The following is a 22,376-nucleotide window of genomic DNA, read 5'->3' as shown; positions in this document are numbered from 1 at the left end:
TATGTGCCTCCCACTTGTTAAGGGACCAAAAGTAATGGGACAATTGACTTCTCAGCTGTTCCATGGCCAGGTGTGTGTTATTCCCTCATTATCCCAATTACAATGAGCCGATACAAGGTCCAGAGTTCATTGCAAGTGTGCTTTTTGCATTTGGAATTTGTTGCTGTCAACTCTCAAGATGAGATCCAAAGAGCTGTCACTATCAGTGAAGCAAGCCATCATTAGGCTGAAAAAACAAAACAAACCCATCAGAGAGATAGCAAAAACATTAGGCGTGGCCAAAACAACTGTTTGGAACATTCTTAAAAAGAAGGAATGCACCGGTGAGCTCAGTAACACCAAAAGACCCGGAAGACCACGGAAAAACACTGTGGTGGATGACCAAAGAATTCTTTCCCTGGTGAAGAAAACACCCTTCACAACAGTTGGCCAGATCAAGAACACTCTCCAGGAGGTAGGTGTATGTGTGTCAAAGTCAACAATCAAGAGAAGACTTCACCAGAGTGAATACAGAGGGTTCACCACAAGATGTAAATCATTGGTAAGCCTCAAAAACAGGAAGGCCAGATTAGAGTTTGCCAAACGACATCTAAAAAAGCGTTCACAGTTCTGGAACAACATCCTATGGACAGATGAGACCAAGATCAACTTGTACCAGAGTGATGGGAAGAGAAGAGTGGAGAAGGAAAGGAACTGCTCATGATCCTAAGCATACCACCTTATCAGTGAAGCATGGTGGTGGTAGTGTCATGGCATGGGCATGTATGGCTGCCAATGGAACTGGTTCTCTTGTATTTATTGATGATGTGACTGCTGACAAAAGCAGCAGGATGAATTCTGAAGTGTTTCGGGCAATATTATCTGCTCATATTCAGCCAAATGCTTCACAACTCATTGGACGCCGCTTCACAGTGCAGATGGACGATGACCCAAAGCATACTGCAAAAGCAACCAAAGAGTTTTTTAAGGGAAAGAAGTGGAATGTTATGCAATGGCCAAGTCAATCACCTGACCTGAATCCGATTGAGCATGCATTTCACTTGCTGAAGACAAAACTGAAGGGAAAATGCCCCAAGAACAAGCAGGAACTGAAGACAGTTGCAGTAGAGGCCTGGCAGAGCATCACCAGGGATGAAACCCAGCGTCTGGTGATGTCTATTCGTTCCACACTTCAGGCTGTAATTGACTGCAAAGGATTTGCAACCAAGTATTAAAAAGTGAAAGTTTGATTTATGATTATCATTCTGTCCCATTACTTTTGGTCCCTTAACAAGTGGGAGGCACATATGCAAACTGTTGTAATTCCTACACCGTTCACCTGATTTGGATGTAAATACCCTCAAATTAAAGCTGACAGTCTGCAGTTAAAGCACTTCTTGTTCGTTTCATTTCAAATCCATGGTGGTGGTTTATAGAGCCAAAAATGTTAGAATTGTGTCGATGTCCCAATATTTATGGACCTGACTGTATATATACAGTATATATATATATATATATATATATACACACACATACAGTATATATATATGATAGTATTCCAAGTATCAGTGAAGTGTCAGCTCCCTCTAGGATGGGAAGTGATGACATTAGAAAGCACCCTGAGTGGTCAGCAGTCTCTGATCAGAGGATCAGTCCGTACATCTCCAGTACACACACATGCACACACGATCCTCCATCTGTAACAGAGAGCCGGGCAATGCTGATTGATCATGTGGGACACAGCCACGTCATGAATGATCCTTCAGCTGAGGAAGATACTGGGTGTTTGGGGCCAGTGTAGCAGCTGAGCTCCTTCCAGTGTTCCTCTCAGACTCAGTCCCTTACTGCAAGCCGGTTGGCAGCTGCTGCTCACTGTAGAGTTGTGTAACTCTGTCTCTTTTCGTTTTTTTTTTTTTGTTTCTCTGTCTGATTAATACAGTTAATTTATATTTGGTTAATAGATATTTTGTCTTTAATATTGGTGCAAATTAAAAGAAATTTAGCAGTTTCATGTTTTGTCGATTTAATATTTTCTACTGCTTCTCAATTTATTCATAGGGCACATAGAAAAGAATTGTTTTCCATGTGCCCTGTTCACACTATAACGCAGTCGGGAGGTGCAGTGCGGTGGGACATGTAGCATTTGATGGCAGCTCGCTGGAAGGCATCGCATGTCACCGCAGCGCAGCATGTTACTGTGTGCGGACATGAATGAAGCGTCACTTTAAATAAAGTTAAAAAAGAAATAAACAGTGTAGTGTGCAGGAAGTGAACATTTTGGCATGCAGCACTGTGTAAATGAGCTCTAAAAGTACACAAGCCAGACATAGCCCAGCTAATAGCATTTTCAGGTGGAAGTCAGAGATGGCAACTTCCATCTTATCTCATTATTAGTGATGTAAGGGAGGGGAACGTTTGAATTTGGGTAGAAGTGACTGTGAGGGGGATGTGCAATACAGAAAAAAGGTTCATAATAGACTGAATAGAATCAGTGCCGGAACAAGCTCCTTTAGCAGCCCAGGGAGGCCAAAGTGAACCCTACATGAGTGTCAACTATTACAGGTTGAAGGTCCTGATTTTTTGCGCCCCACCCACCTAATAAAGCCCCAACGGCGTCCGCCTCTTCTATCTTCCCTTCAGCCTGGCCCTAATTTTAATACCTTTTCTATGTAGACAGCTTGCTGTGAAAACAGCGGATTCTGTTAGAAATGGATACATTCTGCACTGAACTGATCAAAGAATGATATATTTTGAAATGGACATATTGTTATCAGAAGTGTCAGTGACTGCACATATAACGAGCTCATACATTCCACATTGCGTCACACTTTCTCTGTACTTCTTGTGACTCATCCAGCAGGTGCGGTGCCATACAATTGTGTATTGAAAAGCTATTTATGAATCTCTGAACCTACAAATAGATGACGCTAGGTGGCAGTAAAGCACCTGAACTGAGCCCCCCCCCCCACAGCGGCAGATCCTGACCATGTGCTCTCAACGTACGCTCGTCTTACAAGTTTTAGATCGGCCATAGATGGATCGAAATTCAGCTGGCTCAGCAGGGACTGGACAAATTTCGATACATATATGGGTGTTTCCACTCAACAGAAGTCAATCTGGCAGTACTAGGGTCTGTCTAAATTGGCCCTAAGATGTGTGTGTATGAATGTGAGTTAGGGACCTTAGATTGTACGCCCCTTGAGGGTTAGGGACTGATGTGAATGTACAATATATATATGTAAAGTTCTGCGTAAATTAACAGTGCTATATAAGTACCTGAAATAAATAAATAATCTAATGATCAACGTCTCTCAAAAAGGAATGTTAGAAGATTTTTATCAGATCAGCAACTGCAGCCAATCAGAGTCCCCTCTGTCAGAATACAATTTACCTGCAGGGAGGATTCCTCCATCCACTTCACTTGTGTTGAATGGAGAATCCGATAAAGCGACCCATCTATAGACGGCCTTGTTTATATCTCTGAAAAAAATAATATTGCGAGATGCAGCAACCAAAAATACTATAGACTGAGCCACGGTTTTAAAGCTGGCCATACACTATACCAGTGGTCGGCAAGCCGCGGCTCGCGAGCCACATGCGGCTCTTTACAGACTTTAATGCGGCTCTTCTGTGTGCCGGGCGCCCGCTCCCCTCCCTCCTCTCGGGCGGCCGCCCCAAAAGTCAGGACTCTGCAGCTAGCCCAGCAATGGGCAAACTACGGCCCAGCGGACCTTTTAATCCAGCCCGCGGAGCGTGGCAAACATTGGCTGTCAGGATGTAGGCGGGGCAGCGTGACGAACTCCTCTCCTCTCACATTTCTCCCTGAAGACCGGAACGGCGCGGGAACACGGCGAGAGGAACGCGCGGAGCAAAGGTAAGTGAATTGACACAATATGGGGAATGAATTACTATAGGGGGGATGAATTACTATAGGGGGGATGAATTACTATATGGGGGATGAATTACTATATGGGGGATGAATTACTATGGGGGATGAATTACTATATGGGAGATGAATTACTATAGGGGGGATGAATTACTATGGGGGATGAATTACTATGGGGGATGAATTACTATATGGGGGATGAATTACTATAGGGGGGATGAATTACTATGGGGGATGAATTACTATATGGGGGATTAATTACTATGGGGGATTAATTACTATATGGGGGATGAATTACTATATGGGGGATGAATTACTATAGGGGGGATGAATTACTATATGGGGGATGAATTACTATATGGGGGATTAATTACTATGGGGGATTAATTACTATATGGGGGATTAATTACTATGGGGGATGAATTACTATATGGGGGATGAATTACTATGGGGGATGAATTGCTATATGGGGGATGAATTACTATGGGGGATGAATTACTATATGGGGGATGAATTACTATATGGGGGATGAATTACTATATGGGGGGTGAATTACTATATGGGGGATAAATTACTATGGGGGATGAATTACTATATGGGGGATTAATTACTATGGGGGATGAATTACTATATGGGGGATGAATTACTATGGGGGATGAATTACTATGGGGGATGAATTACTATATGGGGGATTAATTACTATGGGGGATGAATTACTATATGGGGGATGAATTACTATGGGGGATGAATTACTATATGGGGGATGAATTACTATGGGGGATGAATTACTATATGGGGGATGAATTACTATATGGAGGATGAATTACTATGGGGGATGAATTACTATATGGGGGATGAATTACTATGGGGGATGAATTACTATATGGGGGGTGAATTACTATGGGGGATGAATTACTATATGGGGGATGAATTACTATATGGGGGATGAATTACTATGGGGGATGAATTACTATATGGGGGATGAATTACTATGGGGGATGAATTACTATATGGGGGATGAATTACTATATGGGGGGTGAATTACTATGGGGGATGAATTACTATATGGGGGATGAATTACTATATGGGGGATTAATTACTATGGGGGATGAATTACTATATGGGGGATGAATTACTATGGGGGATGAATTACTATATGGGGGATGAATTACTATGGGGGATGAATTACTATATGGGGGATGAATTACTATGAGGGATAAATTACTATGGGGGATGAATTACTATATGGGGGATGAATTACTATGGGGGATGAATTACTATATGGGGGATGAATTACTATATGGGGGATGAATTACTATGGGGGATGAATTACTATATGGGGGATGAATTACTATGGGGGATGAATTACTATATGGGGGATGAATTACTATGAGGGATGAATTACTATGGGGGATGAATTACTATATGGGGGATGTATTTTCAGTTTTAAAAATGTGGCTCTCAAAATAAATTTCAATCGTGGTTTTGGCGAGATTTGGCTCAGTTGAAAAAAAAGGTTGCCCACCACTGCACTATACAATCTGAATGTACAAACTCCTTTAGAGCTGCAAACAACTATGTAATATAAGGGTCTGTGAAATTAGATAGAACATGATTGGATTGTATAGTTTTGTGATCATATTACATATTTTTGGTAAATTTAAATGAGATTGTACAGGGACCGTACAATCAGATTGTAGTGTGTATGGCCACCCTTGTATAGACTCCGACATACTGGTGTATTTATGTATTTTCTGATCTAAAGGACAGATTTTTGTGAGGGCTCATTTACGCTGGCAGTGCCCCCTGAAGCGCGATTTCAGTGGATTACTCTTCAGAGGGCAGTACGGAGCTTTTATGCTACCTGTTTTAGCACCTAAAAACCTGCAACACCATGCAGTAACTGTGTGCATTGTAACTGGTAGAATTTTTTGCTTTCACAGAAGTAGAGAAGGTTAATTGGAAGTTCATGACCAGGGGTGGACTGACCATTTGGAAACTCGGCTACTGCCCGAGGGCCCAGGGTCAGTAGGGGGCCCCATGAGATGCCCCTGGCACCTTTTTCATAGTTGAGCTTGGGCAAGGACACAGGGGCCCCATGATCCCCTATTGCCCAGGGGCCCCATGAGTTGTTAGTCCACCTCTGTTCATGGCTGTAGTAAAAAATCAATGATGTGGATAAACTCCATTTATTCATGATCCTTCGCACCACAAATAGAGATGGCATTCTCAAATGTGCATGACAACAGGACCCAACAAAGCTGCCCACAGTCCCCACCTTTCTTCATACCTTACAACTCAACTCAGCGTCTTCACAGGACCAATCTGTGCATGACCATCAATAATATCTACGTATACCATGGTCTTATCTTCCCCTCACTAACCTGGAGATTTCTCTCCCCCATTTTCTACCTAAAGCTTCAAGTCTAAAGTGGCTGTGGCTGTAGACATTCAAGTATTTATATATTCTTAACAAGAAGTAGATGGGTCTTAAAACAAGCCCTCACTTACTCCTGTAGCTGCAGGAACTATGGGGTAATTCATCCTTAACTGCTTCCCGACAGCCCTATAGGAGAACTACTGCTACAGGGTGGCAGTGCTGCTCAAAATCATGTATATATACGTGATTTTGTATTTCCAGGTAGGGAGTGCCGCCATGGGCAGCTACAGCTGTCGATCACCGGGTCCCAGCCAGAGATTCCCCACCAGCACCCGGCAATTGCCTTGGAACACTGACAGGGGAGAGGTCTGTCTGTAAACAATACAGATCTCTCCCCTGTCAGCACCAGCACGCTGCTTTGTATTGCTCTGCATAGCAGAGCAATACAAAGCAGCATGCTTACACAGTAAAAAACACACACAGCACACAGTTAACTCTTTGATCGCCCCAGATGTTAACCCCTTCCTGCCCAGTGCCATTAGTACAGTGTCAGTGCATTTTATTAGCACGGATCACTGTATTAGTGTCACTGGGGATTTCAGTGACAGTCAGTTCCTCCCCCCAGTGTCAGAATGCCCACCACAGTCCCGCTATAAGTCGCTGATTGCCGCCATTACTAGTATTAAATAAAAACCCTCCAGTAACTATACCGCCATTTATAAAAGCTATAACTTTCACATAAACCAATTAATTCACATGTATTGGGATTTTTTTTAGCAAAGACTAAAAAAATGTTTTTGCAAAATACATTTTGGCCTAAATGTATAACGAAATTTGATTTTTTGCTAAAAAAACTGTATGTTTTATAGCAAAAAAGTCAAAAAAGTCAAAATTGTTGGACTTTTTTTGTTTATAGTGCAGAAAATAAAAAACGCAGATGTGATCAAGCACCAACAAAAGAAAAAAAGCTCCATTTGTGGGAAAAAAAGGACATACATTTTATTTGGGTTGCATGACCGCGCAATTGTCAGTTAAAGTAACGCAGCACAAAAAAAGGCCTGGTCAGGAAGGGGCGTAAATCCTCTGGAGAGCAAGTGGTTAAATTAGCATTCTGTAATAAACCTAACTAATCTTAAAAAGTCCATCCAGTTCAACCATTAAAAAAAACAAAAAGTTATAATCCTATACCCACAGTTGATCTAGAGGAAGGCAAAAAAAACACAGCAAAGCACAATCCAATTTGCTTCCGCTGGGAAAAAAAATCGTCTTCCAGTGATGTTCTTCCACTCTTGAAGCGAGAGTGCCACGCAAAACACTTTGAACGACTTATTGCTGTAAATTTGACGAATCATGTCAAATGTCTCTGTGGCAGATTTGCCAAGTTTCATGTTTGCTCTTTGTTCTAACTTTCTGTCCACGATGAAATAGCAGATGTGGTAATGCACATGGTCCGAATAGCACCAGTTGCACAGCTCCCAATGTACACAGGACAATCTTTTGGCACACTGACTTATATAGCAACATCAATTTATGCAGTATTTACATATATATTGTACATTCCCATCAGTTCCCTCCTTCCTCAGCTGAAGGCAGTCTGGATAGTAGGGAGTGGGAGCCTTACTGAGCTCACTTCACATCAGAGTCCAGGCACTGCGGTCCTCCTTGCCTCACTTCCTCCTTCCTGGGTCACCACCATACCATACATTATAGCTATTGGTGTCCTTCTACATACATATACATATGGCCACATCCTCCGTCTTCAGCTTGAGAAGGGAGCACACTTCCACCCTCTAGTGGTTTAGCGCATGCTCTGAAAGGTGTCGCTTTGCACACTGGTCTCCCCAACATCATCACGCTGATGCCAACATTGCGCTCTAAGGTGCACTCCACACGCCATCTTCAGAGACTTCACATGCCATCCGGCTTTCTTGTGACATCCACAGTCTCCCTTAGCATGGACACAGCCATTACAGCAGGGACTCAGCTATTACTCCACTTACCTGAGCCTTCTTATTTTTTACACAATGTGAGTGCTTTTACATTGCATCCCAATAAATGTGGCACTGTTTTCTTCCTTACATTCCCATCAGTCCCTAACCCTCAAGGGGTGTACAATCTAAGGTCCCTAACTCACATTCATACATACACATACTAGGGCCAATTTACCTATCAGCATGTCTTTGGAGTGAGGGAGGAACCTGGAGGAAACCCACACAGGAACAGGGAGAACATACAAACTCCAGGCAGGTGGTGCCGTGGTTGGGATTTGAACCAACAACCCTTGTACTGCCGTTTGGAAGTGCTAACTATTTAGCCACTGTGCTTATGAAGATCAGCGCTCCCTGTGACTGTGTGTGCAGCCTTGTGCTGCCTTCTGTTGTTACAAAACTAGTCTTGAAACGTTTTGATACCACTTCGTATGCAACTATGAAGCTGTAGGTACAGATGTGCCTAGGCACATTTACATATCAGGAACTATTATTCAAGAAATTCCAGACAAAAGATACATTTGTCAGGGTACTGCTTAGTCACAATTTAATTTCTAGAAGTTCCCTATTAGAAACACTTTAAACCTTTATTGTTGAATAAAAACGCACTCATCTATATTCTTTATCTGCCTCCTAAGCTGCGTTTTGTGAGCAGGCGCTCTTTAAGGATTACGGGGGGGGGGGGAATAATTGGTTAATGCAAATGATTACCTAGAACTGTAACAGATGAGCTTCCAGGAAAAAAAATGTAAGCTATACAAATATCCTTGTAAATTTCCGTGTTATACAGAGCAGGCACACAATGCATGCCGTGGGCTGGTGACCCGTGTGACATCCACACCATATACACAGAATAGTGCAGAACACCACTGCTTTGTACACAAGAAAGAACTGATGCTGAGTGCTGACACTGGCCAGGACACCTGAGCATTGTTCCAGATCCCTTTAATCCAGTGCCAAGTGCTAAAATTGGAAACAGCAGGTCTATGGGGGGTGACGCCTCGAAGACGCAGGGGGCCACAGCTATATGTGTAACTTTATATAATATATAGATGGCTGAGACTGGGTAATACTATTATATACTATAGAGAACAGTCCATACTGTGTAATAATATCATATAGAGAATAGATGTGTAATAATAGAATATAGAGCATAGCCCCAAATGTGTAACATAATCATTAAGAAGACAGCACTTTTTGCAATAATATCATACAGAGCACATACTTTGTAATAATATTATATAGGAAACAGTCCATAAAGTGTAATAATGTCATACTGAGTATATCCTTTACAGCAGGGGTTCTCAACCTTTGGCCCGAGGGCCAAATGTGGCCCTCAGAGCCTTCTGATTTGGCCGTCCACCTCATAATGCACTTCTATGTTATTCTGCGGACATGCTGTGCCTTCTGAAAGTGCACCAAAACTCCTGATAGCAGCTTCTCCTCCTCTCCCTCCTGCCGGCATTCAGCTGCTGCAGGAGGAAAATGTTCAATATGCTACTCACAATTAAAAATTCTAAATTCTGAACCATTTCATTTCATTGTGGCCCAAGACTGGTGACCAAATCACTTAAGTGGCCTTCACACTTCAAAAGGTTGAGAACCCCCGATTTACAGTGAAATAATCTAATATAGAGCAGTGGTCACCAAACTGTGGCCCAAGGGCCAGATGCGGCCCTTTGCTTGCCTTTATCCGCCCTTGGGGACTATTCCTCCATCAACAGTAGGGCATAATTCCTGCCACTGACACAAATGATGAGGCACTATTCCTCCCACTAATATTAATGACGGGGCACTATTCCTCCCACTAATATAAATGACAGGGCACTATTCCTCCCACTGATATTAATGACGGGGCACTATTCCTCCCACTAATATTAATGACGGGGCACTATTCCTAGCACTAATATTAATGACGGGGCACTATTCCTCCCACTAATATAAATGACGGGGCACTATTCCTCCCACTAATATTAATGATGGGGCACTATTCCTCCCACTAATACCAATGATGGGGCACTATTCCTCCCACTGACATAAATGATGGGGCACTAATCCTCCCACTGATATAAATGACGGGGCACTATTCCTCCCACTAATATAAATGACGGGGCACTATTCCTCCCACTAATACCAATGATGGGGCACTATTCCTCCAACTAATACCAATGATGGGGCACTATTCCTCCCACTAATATTAATGACGGGGCACTATTCCTCCCACTAATACCAATGACGGGGCACTATTCCTCCCACTAATATTAATGATGGGGCACTATTCCTCCAACTAAAATAAATGACGGCGCACTATTCCTCCTACTAGTATAAATGATGGGGCACTGTTCCTCCCACTAATACCAATGATGGGGCACTATTCCTCCCACTGATATAAATGATGGGGCACTATTCCTCCTACTAATATAAATGATGGGGCACTATTCCTCCCACTAATATTAATGATGGGCACTATTCCTCCCACTAATATAAATGACGGGGCACTATTCCTCCCACTAATATAAATGACGGAGCACTATTCCTCCCACTGATATTAATGACGGGGCACTATTCCTCCCACTAATATTAATGACGGGGCACTATTCCTAGCACTAATATTAATGACGGGGCACTATTCCTCCCACTAATATAAATGACGGGGCACTATTCCTCCCACTAATATTAATGATGGGGCACTATTCCTCCCACTAATACCAATGATGGGGCACTATTCCTCCCACTTATATAAATGACGGGGCACTATTCCTCACACTAATATAAATGCCGGGGCACTATTCCTCCCACTAATATAAATGCCGGGGCACTATTCCTCCCACTAATATTAATGATGGGGCACTATTCCTCCCACTAATACCAATGATGGGGCACTATTCCTCCAACTAATACCAATGATGGGGCACTATTCCTCCCACTAATATTAATGACGGGGCACTATTCCTCCCACTAATACCAATGACGGGGCACTATTCCTCCCACTAATATTAATGATGGGGCACTATTCCTCCAACTAAAATAAATGACGGCGCACTATTCCTCCTACTAGTATAAATGATGGGGCACTGTTCCTCCCACTAATACCAATGATGGGGCACTATTCCTCCCACTGATATAAATGATGGGGCACTATTCCTCCTACTAATATAAATGATGGGGCACTATTCCTCCCACTAATATTAATGATGGGCACTATTCCTCCCACTAATATAAATGACGGGGCACTATTCCTCCCACTAATATAAATGACGGAGCACTATTCCTCCCACTAATATTAATGACGGGGCACTATTCCTCCCACTAATACCAATGACGGGGCACTATTCCTCCTACTGATACAAATGACGGGGCACTATTCCTCCCACTAATATAAATGATGGAGCACTATTCCTTCCACTAATATTAATGACGGGGCACTATTCCTCCCACTAATATTAATGACGGGGCACTATTTCTCCCACTTTTACCAAGGATGGGGCACTATTCCTCCCACTAATATTAATGACGGGGCACTATTCCTCCCACTAATATTAATGACGGGGCACTATTCCTCCCACTAATACCAATGATGGGGCACTATTCCTCCCACTAATATTAATGACGGGGCACTATTCCTCCCACTAATATTAATGAAGGGGCACTATTCCTCCCACTAATACCAATGATGGGGCACTATTCCTCCCACTAATATTAATAATGGGGCACTATTCCTCCCACTAATACCAATGATGGGGCACTAATACTCCCACTAATACCAATGATGGGGCACTATTCCTCCCACTAATACCAATGATGGGGCACTATTCCTCCCACTAATATTAATGATGGGGCACTATTCCTCCTACTAATACCAATGATGGGGCACTATTCCTCCCACTAATATTAATGATGGGGCACTATTCATCCCACTGATATCAATGATGGGGCACTATTTCTCCCACTAATACCAATGATGGGACACTATTCCTCCCACTAATATTAACGATGGGACACTATTCCTCCCACTGATACCAATGATGGGGCACTATTCCTCCCACTAATACCAATGATGGGGCACTATTCCTCCCACTAATACCAATGACGGGGCACTATTCCTCCCACTAATATTAATGATGGGGCACTATTCCTCCCACTTATATAAATGACGGGGCACTATTCCTCCCACTAATATAAATGCCGGGGCACTATTCCTCCCACTAATATAAATGCCGGGGCACTATTCCTCCCACTAATATTAATGACGGGGCACTATTCCTCCCACTAATATTAATGACGGGGCACTATTCCTCCCACTAATACCAATGATGGGGCACTATTCCTCCCACTAATACCAATGACGGGGCACTATTCCTCCCACTAATATTAATGACGGGGCACTATTCCTCCCACTAATACCAATGACGGGGCACTATTCCTCCCACTAATATTAATGATGGGGCACTATTCCTCCCACTAATATAAATGATGGAGCACTATTCCTCTCACTAATATTAATGATGGGGCACTGTTCCTCCCCTTAAAACCAATGATGGGGCACTTTTCCTCCCACTAATATCAAGGATGGGGCACTATTCCTCCCACTAATACCAAGGATGGGGCACTATTCCTCCCACTAATATAAATGATGGGCACTATTCCTCCCACTAATATTAAAGACGGGGCACTATTCCTCCCACTAATATTAATGATGGGGCACTATTCCTCCCACTGATACCAATGATGGGGCACTATTCCTCCCACTGTTACCAATGATGGGGCACTATTCCTCCCACTAATATTAATGACGGGGCACTATTCCTCCCACTAATATTAATGAGGGGGCACTATTCCTCCCACTAATACCAATGACGGGGCACTATTCCTCCCACTAATATTGACGGGGCACTATTCCTCCCACTAATATTAATGATGGGGCACTATTCCTCCTACTAGTATAAATGATGGGGCACTGTTCCTCCCACCAATACCAATGATGGGGCACTATTCTTCCCACTGATATAAATGATGGGGCACTATTCCTCCCACTAATATAAATGACGGGGCACTATTCCTCCCACTAATATTAATGATGGGCACTATTCCTCACACTAATATAAATGACGGGGCACTATTCCTCCCACTAATATAAATGACGGAGCACTATTCCTCCCACTAATATTAATGACGGGGCACTATTCCTCCCGCTAATACCAATGACGGGGCACTATTCCTCCCACTGATACAAATGACGGGGCACTATTCCTCCCACTAATATTAATGACGGGGCACTATTCCTCCCACTAATATAAATGATGGAGCACTATTCCTTCCACTAATATTAATGACGGGGCACTATTCCTCCCACTAATATAAATGATGGAGCACTATTCCTTCCACTAATATTAATGACGGGGCACTATTCCTCCCACTAATATTAATGACGGGGCACTATTTCTCCCACTTTTACCAAGGATGGGGCACTATTCCTCCCACTAATATTAATGACGGGGCACTATTCCTCCCACTAATATTAATGACGGGGCACTATTTCTCCCACTTTTACCAAGGATGGGGCACTATTCCTCCCACTAATATTAATGACGGGGCACTATTCCTCCCACTAATATTAATGACGGGGCACTATTCCTCCCACTAATACCAATGACGGGGCACTATTCCTCCCACTAATATTAATGACGGGCACTATTCCTCCCACTAATATTAATGACGGGGCACTATTCCTCCACTAATACCAATGACGGGGCACTATTCCTCCCACTAATATTAATGACGGGCACTATTCCTCCCACTAATATTAATGAAGGGGCACTATTCCTCCACTAATACCAATGATGGGGCACTATTCCTCCCACTAATATTAATAATGGGGCACTATTCCTCCCACTAATACCAATGATGGGGCCCTATTACTCCCACTAATACCAATGATGGGGCACTATTCCTCCCACTAATACCAATGATGGGGCACTATTCCTCCCACTAATATTAATGATGGGGCACTATTCCTCCTACTAATACCAATGATGGGGCACTATTCCTCCCACAAATATCAATGATGGGGCACTATCCTCCCACTGATATCAATGATGGGGCACTATTCCTCCCACTAATACCAATGATGGGACACTATTCCTCCCACTAATATTAATGATGGGACACTATTCCTCCCACTGATACCAATGATGGGGCACTATTCATCCCACTAATACCAATGATGGGGCACTATTCCTCCCACTAATACCAATGACGGGGCACTATTCCTATCACTAATATTAATGATGGGGCACTAATATTAATGATGGGGCACTATTCCTCCCACTGATATTAATGATGGGACACTATTCCTCCCACTAATACCAATGATGGGGCACTATTCCTCCCACTAATACCAATGACGGGGCACTATTCCTCCCTCTAATATTAATGATGGGGCACTATTCCTCCCACTAATTTTAATGATGGGACACTATTATACCCACTAATACCAATGATGGGGCACTATTCCTTCCACTAATACCAATGATGGGGCACTATTCCTCCCACTAATACCAATGATGGGGCATTATTCCTCCCACTATTATTAATGATGGGGCACTATTCCTCCTACTAATACCAATGATGGGGCACTATTCCTCCCACTAATATCAATGATGGGGCACTATCCTCCCACTGATATCAATGATGGGGCACTATTCCTCCCACTAATACCAATGATGGGACACTATTCCTCCCACTAATATTAATGATGGGACACTATTCCTCCCACTGATACCAATGATGGGGCACTATTCATCCCACTAATACCAATGATGGGGCACTATTCCTCCCACTAATACCAATGATGGGGCCCTATTACTCCCACTAATACCAATGATGGGGCACTATTCCTCCCACTAATACCAATGATGGGGCACTATTCCTCCCACTAATATTAATGATGGGGCACTATTCCTCCTACTAATACCAATGATGGGGCACTATTCCTCCCACTAATATCAATGATGGGGCACTATCCTCCCACTGATATCAATGATGGGGCACTATTCCTCCCACTAATACCAATGATGGGACACTATTCCTCCCACTAATATTAATGATGGGACACTATTCCTCCCACTGATACCAATGATGGGGCACTATTCATCCCACTAATACCAATGATGGGGCACTATTCCTCCCACTAATACCAATGACGGGGCACTATTCCTATCACTAATATTAATGATGGGGCACTAATATTAATGATGGGGCACTATTCCTCCCACTGATATTAATGATGGGACACTATTCCTCCCACTAATACCAATGATGGGGCACTATTCCTCCCACTAATACCAATGACGGGGCACTATTCCTCCCTCTAATATTAATGATGGGGCACTATTCCTCCCACTAATTTTAATGATGGGACACTATTATACCCACTAATACCAATGATGGGGCACTATTCCTTCCACTAATACCAATGATGGGGCACTATTCCTCCCACTAATACCAATGATGGGGCATTATTCCTCCCACTATTATTAATGATGGGGCACTATTCCTCCCACTGATATTAATGATGGGACACTATTCCTCCCACTAATACCAATGATGGGGCACTATTCCTCCCACTAATACCAATGACGGGGCACTATTCCTCCCTCTAATATTAATGATGGGGCACTATTCCTCCCACTAATTTTAATGATGGGACACTATTATACCCACTAATACCAATGATGGGGCACTATTCCTTCCACTAATACCAATGATGGGGCACTATTCCTCCCACTAATACCAATGATGGAGCATTATTCCTCCCACTATTATTAATGATGGGGCACTATTTCTCCCACTAATACCAATGATGGGGCACTATTCCTCCCACTAATACCAATGATGGGGCATTATTCCTCCCACTAATATTAATGATGGGGCACTACTCCTCCCACTAATATTAATGATGGGGCACTATTCCTCCCACTAATACCAATGATGGGGCACTATTCCTCCCACTAATATCAATGTGTCAGGGCAGGAGCTGTGGAGCGGACAGGCAGGCCTAGTGGCAGGGTCACGCACTGACTGACGACAACCACCACCCACAGACCGGTGTCCCTCAGGGCGTGGAGTCTAAGTCCCAGGCTGCCCTTCACCAGGGCCCCTGATGGTGGGGATGGACTTGACGCAGCCAGGAACCAGGTCGCGGCCCCCGAGACACCCCAGCTGCGGTAATGGCCGCCGCCAATGGCGTGTAGCTGGTAGGAACCAGATCAGACAATAGCGTAGTCGGGCAGGCCGGGTCGACAACAACGGGACAAACGGTACAGAACAGTAGACAAGAATAACAGGTCACAGGCGGGGTTCAGCAACGGAAGGTCAGATCAAAGGAAAACGCAGAGAATGGTCTAGTCAAGCCGAGTCAGATTCCAGGAGAGTCACGAGAGTATAAACAGAGCTATTACAACACTAACACACAAGACACGAATGCAGAGAGCACTTGCAGACAGCAGTCTTAAATGTGATGAACCACACCCTTCTGAGGAGGAGCAGCAGAAGCCTGAAGGCATAAAAGGTTCCCACTATGCTTTGCAGAAACCCAAGATGGACACCAGCACATGGGATGCTCAAGCTCTGAGGAAAGGTAGGACCTTGACAGTACCTCCTCCTGAAGGGCCCCTCCCCCTCCGCGGCTCAACAAAAGGTTTCTGAGGAAATCGGGCGTGAAAAGCGAGGAGGAGGGCAGGAGCATGAACATCCATGGAGGGAACCCAGGAACGTTCCTCGGGACCATAACCACGCCAATGGACCAGAAACTGCACCCGACCGCGGACCAACCAAGAATCCAAGATGCGGCTCACCTCATACTCCTCATGACCGTCAACCTGGATGGGATGAGGCCGAGGCGGAGAGGCAGTAAAGCGATTACAGACCAGGGGTTTCAACAGGGATACGTGGAAGACATTGGAGATACGCATCCCAGGAGGAAGAGCAAGGCAACTGGGTTCACCCTGCGGAGAATGTGGAAAGGACCAACAAAACGGGGGGCCAGTTTCGGTGTGGGCACCCAAAGATTGAGGTTGCGAGTGGACAACCACACCCGATCTCCGACCTGATATGAAGGAGCGGGCAACCGTCTACAATCAGCCTGGAGCTTCTGGCGTTGTGCTGAGTCCTTCAAGGACCTCTGGATCTGCTCCCACGAGGAGCGCAGAGCAGCCAGGTGGTTATCCACAGCCAGAATGTCCTGTGGTGAGAACAACTCAGGCAATACAGCGGGTTGGAACCCATAGTTGGCCATGAAGGGGGACATCCCGGAGGAGGAGTTGACAGCCGAGTTCCTCGCAAACTCTGCCCATGGCAGGAGATCGACCCAATTGTCCTGATGATCCGATATATAGCAACAAAGGAATTGTTCCAGGGCCTGGTTGGAATGCTCCGCAGCCCCATTGGACTGCGGGTGGTAGGCCGAAGAGAAGGAAAGCTTGATACCCAACTGGGAGCAGAAGGCATGCTGGGACCTGGACACAAACTGGCTTCCACGGTCCGACACAATCACCTTGGGCAACCCATGCAAGCGAAAGATCTCCCTGGCGAAAACGGCAGCTAGTTCTTGCACAGTCGGCAATTTCTTGAACGGGACACAATAGCACATCTTGGAAAAATGATCAATGACCATAAGAATGACCGTATGGGACGCAGGAAGGTCCACAATAAAATCCATACCCAAGTGTGACCAGGGACGCTCCCCATTGGGAATGGGTTGCAGAAGTCCCAATGGCAGATGCCGAGGCGATTTATTCTGGGCACAGACCGAACATGCCGCTACATACGAGGCGATGTCAGAACGGAGAGATGGCCACCAGAATAACTGAGAAACGACCCAGGACAACTGGTTCCTAACAGGATGACCGGCAGTCTTGGATTTATGGTAGGTACGCAGCAAGCGGATACGCAACCCCTCAGGTACGAAACATCTTCCAGCCAGTCTCTCAGGGGGAGCGTTAGTTTGAGCCGCCAAAATCTGCTCCCCAATGGGAGAAGTCAGGTTGGTACGAATGGCAGCCAGGATCTGGTTTGGAAGAATGACCGAGGTCGGCTCAGTGTCCTCCCTGGACAACTCAGAGTATTGCCACGACAAGGTATCAGCCCTGACATTCTTGGAGCCAGGCAAATAAGAGACCACATAGTTGAAACACGACAAGAACAGAGCCCATCTGGCCTGACGGGGCGTCAACCTCTTAGCCTCCGAGAGATACGTCAGGTTCTTGTGGTCAGTGAGAATAAGAACCGGAACCACAGAACCCTCAAGCAGGTGCCTCCACTCCTTGAGAGCCAGAATAATGGCCAACAACTCACTGTCTCCAATCTGGTAGTTGCATTCTGCAGAGGAAAGCTTCTTGGAGTAGAACCCACAAGGAAGTAGGGGTCCCTCGGGTGATCGACGCTGAGACAAGAGGGCGCCTACTCCCGTCTCAGATGCATCAACCTCGAGGACAAAAGGCAACCCAGGGTTGGGATGAGACAGAATCGGGGCCGAAGCGAAGGTGGATTTTAGAGCCTCGAAAGCTGAGATGGCCTCGGGTGGCCACTCGTGAGGATTACTGCCCTTCTTGGTCAGATCTGAGAGAGGCTTGGCTAGCGTGGAGAAGTTCCTGATAAACTTCCGATAATAGTTGGCAAATCCCAAAAAGCGCTGAATGGACCGAAGACTGGGACGAGGCCACTGCAGAACCGCCGAAACCTTCTCAGGGTCCATGGAAAAACCCACAGCGGAAATGATGTAGCCCAAAAAGGCAACCTGGGATCGGTGAAATTCACACTTCTCGAGCTTACAGAAGAGCTCGTTCTCACGCAACCGTTGCAGCACCCGCTTGACATCCTGGATGTGGGACTCCATAGACGCAGAGTAAACCAGGATGTCATCCAAGTAAACACACTGCTGCAACAAGTCACCAAAGACATCATTGATAAACTCCTGAAAGACCGCGGGTGCGTTACACAACCCGAAGGGCATAACCAGGTATTCATAGCGGCCGGTTCTGGTGTTGAACGCGGTCTTCCACTCGTCGCCCTCCTTGATCCATACAAGGTTGTACGCAGCCCTAAGGTCGAGTTTAGTAAATACCGTTGCTCCCTTGAGGCGGTCAAACAACTCGGTAATCAACGGAATAGGATAAGCCTTTTTAATCGTGATTCGATTGAGACCCCTAAAATCAATGCAAGGTCTCAACTCACCGCCCTTCTTTTTCACGAAAAAAAACCGAGCTCCTGCTGGAGAAGTAGACTTGCGAATGTGCCCCCGGGAAAGCGCATCCACAACATACTCCTCCATGGCCTGATTCTCTGCAACCGAAAGGGGATACACCTTGCCACGCGGAGGAGTGGCACTGGGTTTTAAGGTTATGGCGCAATCCTATGGACGGTGGGGAGGCAGAGCACCGGTGCGCACCTTGTCAAACACGTCCAGGTATTCCCCATATTCAGTGGGCAACACAGAGTCCGAGGAGGTGCACAACACCTTAACCGGACCACGGATGCAACCGGCCCCACACTGTGGTGTCTATGAGAGAATCTCGGCCGATCGCCAATCAAAGGTCGGATTGTGCTTCTGAAGCCAGGGATAGCCCAAAACCACGGAGGAGTGCGGAGAAGCAATTACCTGGAAACAGGCCAACTCCCTGTGAACAGCCCCAATAGCTACTTCCACCGGCAGGGTCTCATGAGTAACCTGTAACGGTTGCAAGGGCCTGCCATCTATCGCCAAGCCAAGCACCAAGCCTTCTGCCCAAGAGAGGACAACGGTGATAAGCGGTTTATCTCAGGTGCGGGCGTTTCCCGGACGGACCAGACAGGACTGCCGAAAATGCCCCCCGAGACCACAGTACAGGCAGCAACCCTCCCGACGCCGAGAGACCCGCTCCCCCTCGGAAAGGCGAGTAAATCCCAGCTGCATGGGCTCACTACCCGACAACCCATCCCCAGGAGGCGGGGGAGGAGAGGGAGGCACGGGTGGGACAGAAAACGCAGGCGCCAGTCGGTTGGGAGGCCTCCGCAGGCGTTCCTTGAATGAAGGCCTCTCCCTGAGCCTGGTGTCAATCAGAATTAAGAAGGAAATGAGTGCTTCCAGCTCCACAAGCAGTTCCTTGGCTGCAATCTCATCCTTCAACGCATCTGAAAGACCATGAGAAAAAGCAGCCACCAAAGCCTCACTGTTCCAGCCCACCTCTGCCACCAGGGTACGAAACTCTATGGCGTATTTGTCAACGGTCCGGGAACCCTGATGCATGGACATAAGCAGTTTGGCAGCCGAGGCGGTGCGATTACCCTACGGAACGAGTCAACAAAACCGGAAAACTCCTGAATCACCGGGTCATTCCTCTCCCATAAGGGATTTGCCCAGGCCAAGGACTTGTCTGAGAGCAGCGAGATGAGGAAACCCACCTTTGACCTCTCAGTCAGAAAAGCGTGGGGTATTAACTCGAAATAAATGCCCACCTGGTTGAGGAATCCACGACACTGACACGGCTCACCCCCAAAGCGCTGTGGAAGAGGGGCTGACCAGTCATACCTCTGGGCACCGCGGGTACCGCAGCAGCCGTGGCGGTGGGTGCAACGACCGGAGCAGCAGCGGGAGCAACCACCGGAGTGACAACCGGCCTAATGGCACCAGGAGTAAGGTGCGCGGTGCGTGCAAGTAAGGTTTTCAACGCCTGAGCGAACTGAGCCAACAGGAGATCCTGTTGATCAAGTCTGGCGACTAACATGGGAAACGAAGGAGTACCTGCACCGTCAGGATTCATGGCATTCGTGTAATGTCAGGGCAGGAGCTGTGGAGCGGACAGGCAGGCCTAGTGGCAGGGTCACGCACTGACTGACGACAACCACCACCCACAGACTGGGGTCACTAAGGGCGCGGAGTCTAAGTCCCAGGCTGCCCTTCATCAGGGCCCCTGATGGTGGGGATGGACTTGACGCAGCCAGGAACCAGGTCTCGGCCCCCGAGACACCCCAGCTGCGATAATGGCCGCCGCCAATGGCGTGTAGCTGGTAGGAACCAGATCAGACAATAGCGTAGTCGGGCAGGCCGAGTCGACAACAACGGGAAAACCGGTACAGAACAGTAGACAAGAATAACAGGTTACAGGCCGGGTTCAGCAACGGAAGGTCAGATCAAAGGAAAATGCAGAGAATGGTCTAGTCAAGCCGGGTCAGATTCCAGGAGAGTCACGAGAGTATAAACAGAGCTATTACAACACTAACACACAAGACACGAATGCAGAGAGCACTTGCAGACAGCAGTCTTAAATGTGATGAACCACACCCTTCTGAGGAGGAGTAGCAGAAGCCTGAAGGCATAAAGGTTCCCACCATGCTTTGCAGAAACCCAAGATGGACACCAGCACATGGGATGCACAAGCTCTGAGGAAAGGTAGGACCTTGACACAATGATGGGGCACTATTCCTCCCACTAATATTAATGATGGGGCAAAATTCCTCCCACTAATATTAATGATGGGGCACTATTCCTCCTACTAATGTTAACGATGGGGCACTATTCCTCCCACTAATATTAACAATGGGGCACTATTCCTCCCACTAATATTAACGATGGGGCACTATTCCTCCCACTGATACCAATGATGGGGCACTATTCCACCCACTAATATTAACAATGCGGCACTATTCCTCCCACTGAAATTAATGATGGGCACCATTCCTCCCACTAATATTAATGATGAGCACTATTCCTCCCACTAATATAAATGATGGGGCACTATTCCTCCTACTAATATAAATGATGGGGCACTATTCCTCCCACTAATATTAATGATGGGCACTATTCCTCCCACTAATATAAATGACGGGGCACTATTCCTCCCACTAATATTAATGATGAGCACTATTCCTCCCACTAATATAAATGACAGGGCACTATTCCTCCCACTAATATTAATGATGCAATAGTATTTCTCCCACTGAAATCAACAATGGGGCAGTATTCCTCCCACTGGCTCCAACAAAGGGGCACTAGGTCTTCAACTGATACCAATGATGGGGCACTATTTATACCACTAATACCAATGATGGGGCAGTACTCCACCTCCTACTTACCACCAACCATAAGTTAATGTTTATTCCCATTGAT

Source organism: Staurois parvus, unplaced genomic scaffold, assembly GCF_062004578.1.
Source record: "Staurois parvus isolate SC_StPar_1 unplaced genomic scaffold, SC_StPar_1.0 ptg000154l, whole genome shotgun sequence".
Classification (NCBI taxonomy): Eukaryota; Metazoa; Chordata; class Amphibia; order Anura; family Ranidae; genus Staurois; species Staurois parvus.
The sequence above is the reverse complement of the archived record's forward strand: the minus strand, read 5'-3'. Positions refer to the sequence as shown.